This window comes from Cannabis sativa, chromosome 6 (assembly GCF_029168945.1).
Source record: "Cannabis sativa cultivar Pink pepper isolate KNU-18-1 chromosome 6, ASM2916894v1, whole genome shotgun sequence".
Classification (NCBI taxonomy): domain Eukaryota; kingdom Viridiplantae; phylum Streptophyta; class Magnoliopsida; order Rosales; family Cannabaceae; genus Cannabis; species Cannabis sativa.
In genome coordinates, this window is record NC_083606.1 from 63,320,649 (window position 1) to 63,329,066 (window position 8,418).

Below are 8,418 nucleotides of genomic sequence, written 5' to 3' on the forward strand. Positions count from 1 at the left end.
AAGGACATTCCACATAAAAGCCCTACAGTACCTAGGGATTTGACCATGCATTACCCATGGTATATTCATTGGGAATACCCAACTTTATGGATATTTACAGAGACACATGTACAATAATCCTGGGAATCACCCCACCAAAAATACTATAAATACCCCCTCAAAGCTCATTAAATGGGGTCGAGAATTTGGGATTGCATAAGAGCAAAAAGAGTAAATACTCACCAAGAACATTCTCTGTATTTAATACACTCATAAATACACTGACTCGTGGACTAAGGCTCATTAACGCACCAACCACGTAAAAATCCTTCTCTTAACTTCTTACAGTTCTCTAATCTTATATTATTTCATTAGTTGCCGAAAACCTCGGTCAACAGTAGATAATTAAGGACTTAAATATTAATTTATGATTATGTGCCTCTTAGTAAAAATTAGGGCTTAGGGGGCTATTATAGTAGGGATTGGGTGTTTTACCTATCAATTGGGATAGTAATTTATAGCTCTTGATTTAATCCAATGGCTCAAATTAACTCTTGAAAACTACACCATAAATAATATTTTTTTTATTTATAATTAATCTTGAATATTATTAATTGTAGGTTCAACTAACAAACTCCAAACCTAATTTTTTTTTATCTTTTTATTTTATTTCAATTTAAAATTTAGTTTTAATTATATATATTTTTTATTTCAAATTTACATAAAAAGATATTTTAATTAAATTTATTTTTAAAACAATAATTATACTTATAAAAAACTATAACATATTCAACTTTTGATAATTTTATAATAATCACTCTTAAAATAATTAAAATGTCAAGAGTTCAATACTTTAGAAGTAATATTTTCTTTTTCTTTTCTTTACTTATATTTAATTTAAGATTTCAATTAATTTAATAGTTTTAAAATTCTATCATACTATATTAATTTATTTTATTTTTCATTGATCTCACATGGTTCTTTTGAGATGTCTAGATGTGCCATTATGTCTTTCCACTCTTCAACATTTAGATTAAGATCTTCTGTTATTTCCTTATCGTGATCAACACCATCATTAACAGTTTCCTTCTCTGAATCATCTTCAAGTCCTTGTAAACGTGTTATATTCTCTTGCCACTCTTTACCATCTGGATGGAAATCTTCTTCTACATTTATATTTTTTTTACTTCAAATTTTAGTTTTAGTAAAAAGCCTCTGTAGCAAAAGAGAATATATGTGTACTTTAAATATATTCTTCTCCATATAAATAAACTTAGATAAAAGCAATATTAAGTACTATTTGAAAAAAGACATATATAGTTGGAAAAAATTAATGCATATTATATTGGAAAACACATGTATATATTTATATTCTATACACAACAATATATAAATCAATAAGATTCAAATTATACAATAAATTATTCTAGAACAGATGGTAAGTTGTCCTAACTCATGTTAAGTGACATGAGTTTAATTCTTGTAACCTTCATTTGTTAGACTATATATATAGTGTATGTAATATAGCATATACAAATGATATGAAATGCGGAAAATAAACTGTAATCATATCAATAATATATGCAATGAAAGGATCGATGTACCTCCAGCCATTGATCTTTGAGCTTCAATCCCTGCGATAGCTTCGGTATTGGAGTTCGGGCTTCCTCGCTCTCTCAACTCTCTTTAGATGGAATTTGCTGAATGGATTCAGAATGAGTGAAGAGCTCGGGGACCGAGACCCTATATTTATAGGTGAGATACTCCATCAGTATCTGTGCCACATTAATTGTCAGAATATTTTGACAATTAATTCAGGAAATCAAATCAGGTAATGAATATAGAAATCTGACCATATATAGAATATTACATAATTGATTTTATCCAGATTCAATGAATATAAAATATTCATTTATCAGAAAATCAATTATTTATTTATTTCCTTAAATAGAAAATCATTTCCTTAATTAGAAAATAATTTCCATAAATAAAAATATTCTAATATCATTTGATTATCTTATATCACTCAATTTTTTTTTTTCTATTTTATTTTATTTTATTTTTTTTTTGAAGATTTTTATCTCCACTTTATCATTCGGGTGTTCATCCAATCCATTTCGCACTAACTGTATATTTCATATTTTTGGATTCAATGTATAAGAAATATTATTGTTGTCTTATCACACGTCTTATTTTATTGTATACAACAATTACAAAATTTAAAAAAAAAATCTATAAGAATTGTCCCATAATAACAAGTTTAATTAATATATTATTTATGGAGATAACCGGCAAGTAGGAAACATAGTAACGGTTCTAGTTTATAGTCATTACTTTTCCTGGTTGTCCCATGTGGATCAAACCAAGAACCACAAGCTTGGTTACTCCTAGTTATCACAAGTTTGGTTACTCCTAGTTGCTAATATTTATTATAGAAAGTTTTCCCTTTAATCTTGATACGATACTCTGCTGTGATCTAACAACTGTAGTTTCCTTATTTATGCGTTGGAATATAAAGAGAAATCGGAAGGGCCTTTTGGGAACGCACGATTTATCTTTCCAGTCTCGTGGTACCGGACATGTCTTCCGGGTACAAATTACTGAAGGCAGAAGGCTTTACGACTGCAGAATCAAGATATATGTTCATGGAAGGACATATCCAGGTGTGATTGACCCACTTCTCCTTTGCTAAGGGTCCCATTGATAGGTCTGCGGTACTGACCTGGAGTCCACGTGTCCAATACCAAAAACGTGAATAACAGTTACAATTTGGTTCGCATGTCATCAAGGCCAAAATTTGAAATAGCGATTATATTGTGCAATTGTTATATTTTATTGTATACAAAAATTATAAAATTTTAAAAAACAAAGTGTATAAGAGTTTCCCATAATAATAGGTTTAATTAATATACTATCATGAAAATTTAAAATAGTTTACTTCTCTGTACAATCTTAATGTATCGACGAGGTATAATTTTATGATGACCTGTCTTGCTACATGTTACAATTTTCAGTGCATGTCATAGAACCCAAAATTTAGGATAACAATTATATTGTGCAATTGTTGATCTTAAAATATAAGGGTAGCAATTCGATCATTCTATACATCTAAAAAATCTCATATATAGTTATTCAAAGTTATCATATACTATCTAATTTGAATGAAATAAACGGTTATCGAGATCATTTAGATTTTTTTTTTAGTGCAAAACTTTTTATTTATTTATTATGCATAATTTTCTTTGACAAGCCATAACTTTTTATTTGAATATTATTTACTAATGCAGGTGTTATTTTATTGTTCACTATTATAATTACAACCTTACAATTTTTATAGTATATTCCATACATTATTGTTTGAAACAAAAATTTTAAATTATTAAATTAATTTAAAAGTTAAATTAATAATAAATAATAAAAAAAATCATGTCTTTACAAGGGCAGCAATTCGATCGTTTATAGTACGTTTGAAGCACACCTTATAATTAAAGTTGTCATAAACTATAAAATTTGGATGAGATAGATGGTAAATTGAAATCGTTCAGATAATTTTTTAGTACAAAATTTTTCATCTATTTATAATGTATTTTTTTATTTGATTAAATTTATTATTCAATTTTTATTTGACACACTTTTTATTTGATTATTATTATTATTGCATGTGTTATTTTGTTGTTCACTACTATACTTTATGTAACACAACCATCAATATATATTAACAAATAAAAGTTTAAGACTTTCCACCACAATAATTACAAACTTTAAAATTTTTATAGTATAATATTTTTTTCATATTAGTAAATTAATATTAAAAAAATGAACTATTTTTTAGAAAAAAAAAAAAGAAATTCAAATTATTAAAATTAATTTAAAATCTTAAATTAAAAAAAATTATATCTTTTGAAAGGATTGAACTCATGTCATTGTACTTGATATATAATAATTTTACCACTTACACCATTATTACTTTATTATATTATTGGTTGTATTGATTATTGTAGGATTAAATAACTTGAATATTTTGTACTTTTCTAGCTACAATTAATATTGTGTTAAGTAGAAAATAAAATTAATTAAAAATAAATATTTAAATTTTAAATTAAAAAATAATTAATTGAAAATTATAAATAATAAGTAAAAAAAAAATTAGATTTAGAGTTTGTTAGTTGAACTTGTAATTAATAATATTTAAGATTAATTACAAATAAAAATATATTTATTAGCTCCCTTTATATATATAGGAGTAATTAATAATGAAGGTTTGAAAATACTTTTTCGTTGAAATAAGGCAACAAAATGCTAGTGAGTCAATATTTATTCCCCAACTCTTGTCTTTTAAAATATTTTACTTGAGAAAAATAACTTTCAACTATAACACTTGTAGCAACTTAGAAGAAAATATTTTAGGGTATTATTTAGTTTTAATTTAAAAAAATAATAATATTATAAAAATACTTCCAATTGTTATAGTGAGATTTCTCTCACCTAGAAACTCGAGACCAGACTCCTATTTTAAGGACACGTGTATTCAGATTTCCAATGAAAACTGAAATGTCCGTGAGAGACTTCTCGAAGTTTAGACCTCGCCCAGGATAAAACCAGCGAGATATTGCGAGTACGACCTAAGTCGGATCGCATAACCGTAATTCGCATTATGCAGGGTAGATCCAACTCGCATGTGTCAGGACATATGCGAGTATCCCCTCTATATTTCTGCGAAAGCATGGAGACCAACTCTCTATGATACGATTTGGTCCCAATGACCCCATAGCCCTGACAAACCGATATAGACTCGCATGATTAGGTTCTACCAGCTTGACATGCGATGTCCACAAGAGGCGATTACCTAAGGGCGCAGACATTCCAAACGTACTGATGACCATGCGAGGTCAACAACGGAACATGAACGGTCAACTCGCTGATGTGGAAGACGTATGCGTTGATGGACTTGATAACTGTCGTTCATTTATTTTAATTTTGCATGGGTTTAATTATTGCAATTCAATATGTAAATAATGGATTAACAATGAATGTAATCCTTGTGTAACCGATTGGACACCTGCTTTGTATATAAAGAGGTGATCCACCATGAAATGGCACCTACGAATCCCTTGCTACAGTGGACTAAGCAGATCATAATCTGACTGAACCACTATAATTCTCTGTCTTATTGTTATTTTCCAGCTTTCGTTGATTGTTTTCCCATTCCCAGTCGAGTACTCGCCATTCTATGTTGAATACTCGCACTTGTCTTTACACATAAAATTCTCCTTGATATTAATGAAATAATATAATTTGGTGTTGTGAAATTCACTCAACAACATTTGGCGCCGTCTGTGGGAATCGACTAAGATTTCATTCATTTCAAAGAAAAATATCATCATGGCTGGAAATCACACCAACGGAGGAGCTAACAACAGGTCCATCAAGATTGGGATGATGAACGTACCATTATCTGGAACTGGAGTGCCACTTGTGGACGTCATTAATGGCGGAGTAGGGAGAAGCAATATCATACCTCTCAACCTATTCCCAGAAACGACTGACCCTCAAGTCGGGGACACATCCACGCCACCAGCAACCATGCATTTCCCCCTGTCACTCCGGCAGTGGTATCCGAGGGAATGATCCAGCTCACCATTGATCAATATGCTGCGATTCAGGATCAACTGCGCGCGCTACAGGCCAAAGTAGATGGACAAAACCGAGCCCGACGCCCTCCTCGAGTTCCTGCTATTCGCACTGATAACCCTCAGGTAACGACTTCTAGACGTCATACTAACCGTGTACGCAGGGAACAGAGAACCAACCCTGAAGGTTTGGACCTGAACCATCCAACGTGGAGGGATCAATCCGCAAGGTATCCAAACCAAAGCACACAAGTTGATGAAGACCCTGAACGGCGTAATCCTGGCAGTCGACCATCAAGAGACAACGACACAGAATCAGCCTCTTCGTCATCGCATGGTCGCACTCCAAGCAGGTACAAAAGGTCCGGCTCTGTACAGACGCAACAGGGAGGACATTACCAGGTACATCGAGGTGATCTGCGTGATCACCTCAACGCAATTTTCAGGGCACGCTCTCGCGTCCCACGTAATACTGAGACACTCCGTGATCCCCATGCGGACGATCAGGGTGCCAACACTTATAATAACCCGCCTACCGCGCCGATCGCGACCACTGGGATCAATGTCCCAGCAAATCTCGCCACAGTAGTTGCGAGTCCCGCAGTCGTAGCAGCCCCGGCTCCTGCGACTGGAGGGATTGACCAAAGCATGCTTCTGCAGGCTTTAAAAATGCTCGAGCAGCAACGGAAGCCCATATACAAGTTGCATGGTACCTCGCCCTTCACTATAGAAGTGCGAAAGGCTCAACTTCCAAAGGGGTTTCGTCTATCCGAATCCCTCAAATATAAAGGTATTTCTAACCCGATAGATTATCTTGAAAAATTTAATACTATAATGGAAGTGGATCAGGTACCACAGCTCGCAAAGTGCCGCATTCTTGCGGCAACACTCGAGGAAAATGCCCATGATTGGTTTACCCAATTACCTGAGGCTCGATATCGACGTGGGAAACCTTCGTGGACTTATTCCTCACCCATTTCCAGGCCACAATGACGTATAGGCCACCTTATACGACTTTGGCCAACATCAAACAAGAACCTGGTGAGTCTTTACAAGACTATTTTAAACGCTTTAATGCAGAAGTAACAAAAGTTGAGAAGGCTCCCGAGTCTTCGCTTGTTTGCATGTTGATAACAGGAATCTTGCCGAGGACCGACTTTTGGAAGGAGTTACAAGCTCGAAGGCCCGAATCCTTAGTTGAATTCTTCGCCATGGCCGAACCCCACAAGAGAATCGAGAATTCTCTAGCGGAGTTAGAGAAGGGAAAGGACAAACGCCGGTCACCTATACCGCGTTCACGATCTCACAGTCCCCGAGGGAAGAACTCCAGGGGCCGAAGCCCGCGGAGACGCAGCCCGCGGAGACAGCGAAGTCCGAAGTTGGCCAAGTCTCCTCCAAAGAAGGAATCCTCGCCAAAAAGGAAAGGTGGACCTCGTTTCGTCAACTATACTGAACTCGCAGTCTCCCGAGACCATATCTAGCAATCGAAGAAAGAAACGGAGTCTTCAAGAAGCCGCCCCCCATCAGGGGAAATCACGACAGGAGAGATCCCAAAAAATTCTGTAAGTACCACAAGGACATTGGTCACACTACCTTAGAATGTTGGGTCTTGCAGGATGAAATCGAGGAGCTAATCCGGAGAGGGAAGTTCGACAAGTATAAGAAGAGCGAGGAAAGTCGTCCCCAAGCGGATGACAAAGGAGAAAACCAGAATGCGAGTGGCTCCAGAACACCTCGCAACATCCTAACTATTATTGGAGGACCTCATATCGCAGGGGACTCTCGCAAGTCACAAGAGCGATATGCCAGAGAAGCCAAGGAGAAGCCGCTTACCGATGTGAATAATCTTAGTGAGCGACCCGAGAAGCTGTTTAAGAAGGAACGCGACTACATCCCCTTTATGGAGAGTGATGCGAGATGGGTCCATCACCCTCATTCTGATGCACTAGTCATAGTCGCCAATATTGGTGGGGATAATGTCCATCGCATACTTGTCGACAATGGGAGTTCAGTGAATCTGTTGAATTTCCAAGCATTCAAACAAATGGGGTTGCAGGAGAAGGATCTGCGACCTATGACGTCGAGCATTTATGGTTTTTCAGGAGACGTCATAACAATAAAAGGAATGATCAAACTCCCAATCACTTTGGGAACTGCCCCAGTGACAGCCAAGTCAATGGTAGATTTCGCAGTAATCGACCAGTACTCAGCGTATAACGCCGTAATTGGTCGACCGATCCTGAAGGAGATGAAGATCATAACCTTGATCTATCATCTGAGAATGAAATTCCCTACTCCCGCTGGAGTAGGTTCTGTGCGGGGAGTCCAAGCAGAATCGCGGGAATGCTACAACACAGCAGTTAAACTCATAGAGAAAAGGACGGTAAATGTTATCTACCTTTTGGAGGCACCACCTCCTCGCCAGGAGATCCTCAGAATCGAGGAGGTGCCACACATAGATGAACCAGACTTGGATCCAAGAATCGTCGATCACACCGCCGCAGCCCAAGCCGCGGAAGACACAATTGAGGTACCTATAGATCCTGTAGATAATAATAAAGTTTTAAAAATTGGTTCTAAGTTAAATTTTCAGCTACGAGAACAATTAACGACCTTTTTAAAGCAAAATTTTGATGTTTTTGCTTGGAAACACTCAGATATGGTCGGGATATCTCCGCAAGTCATGTGTCATCGCTTGAACATTGACCCCGAGGTGCGAGGTATCCGACAAAAGCGCCGCAAAATGGACCCCGCGAGGTACCAAGCGCTAAAAGAAGAAGTCGACCGCCTCATTGCCTGCGGCTTTATA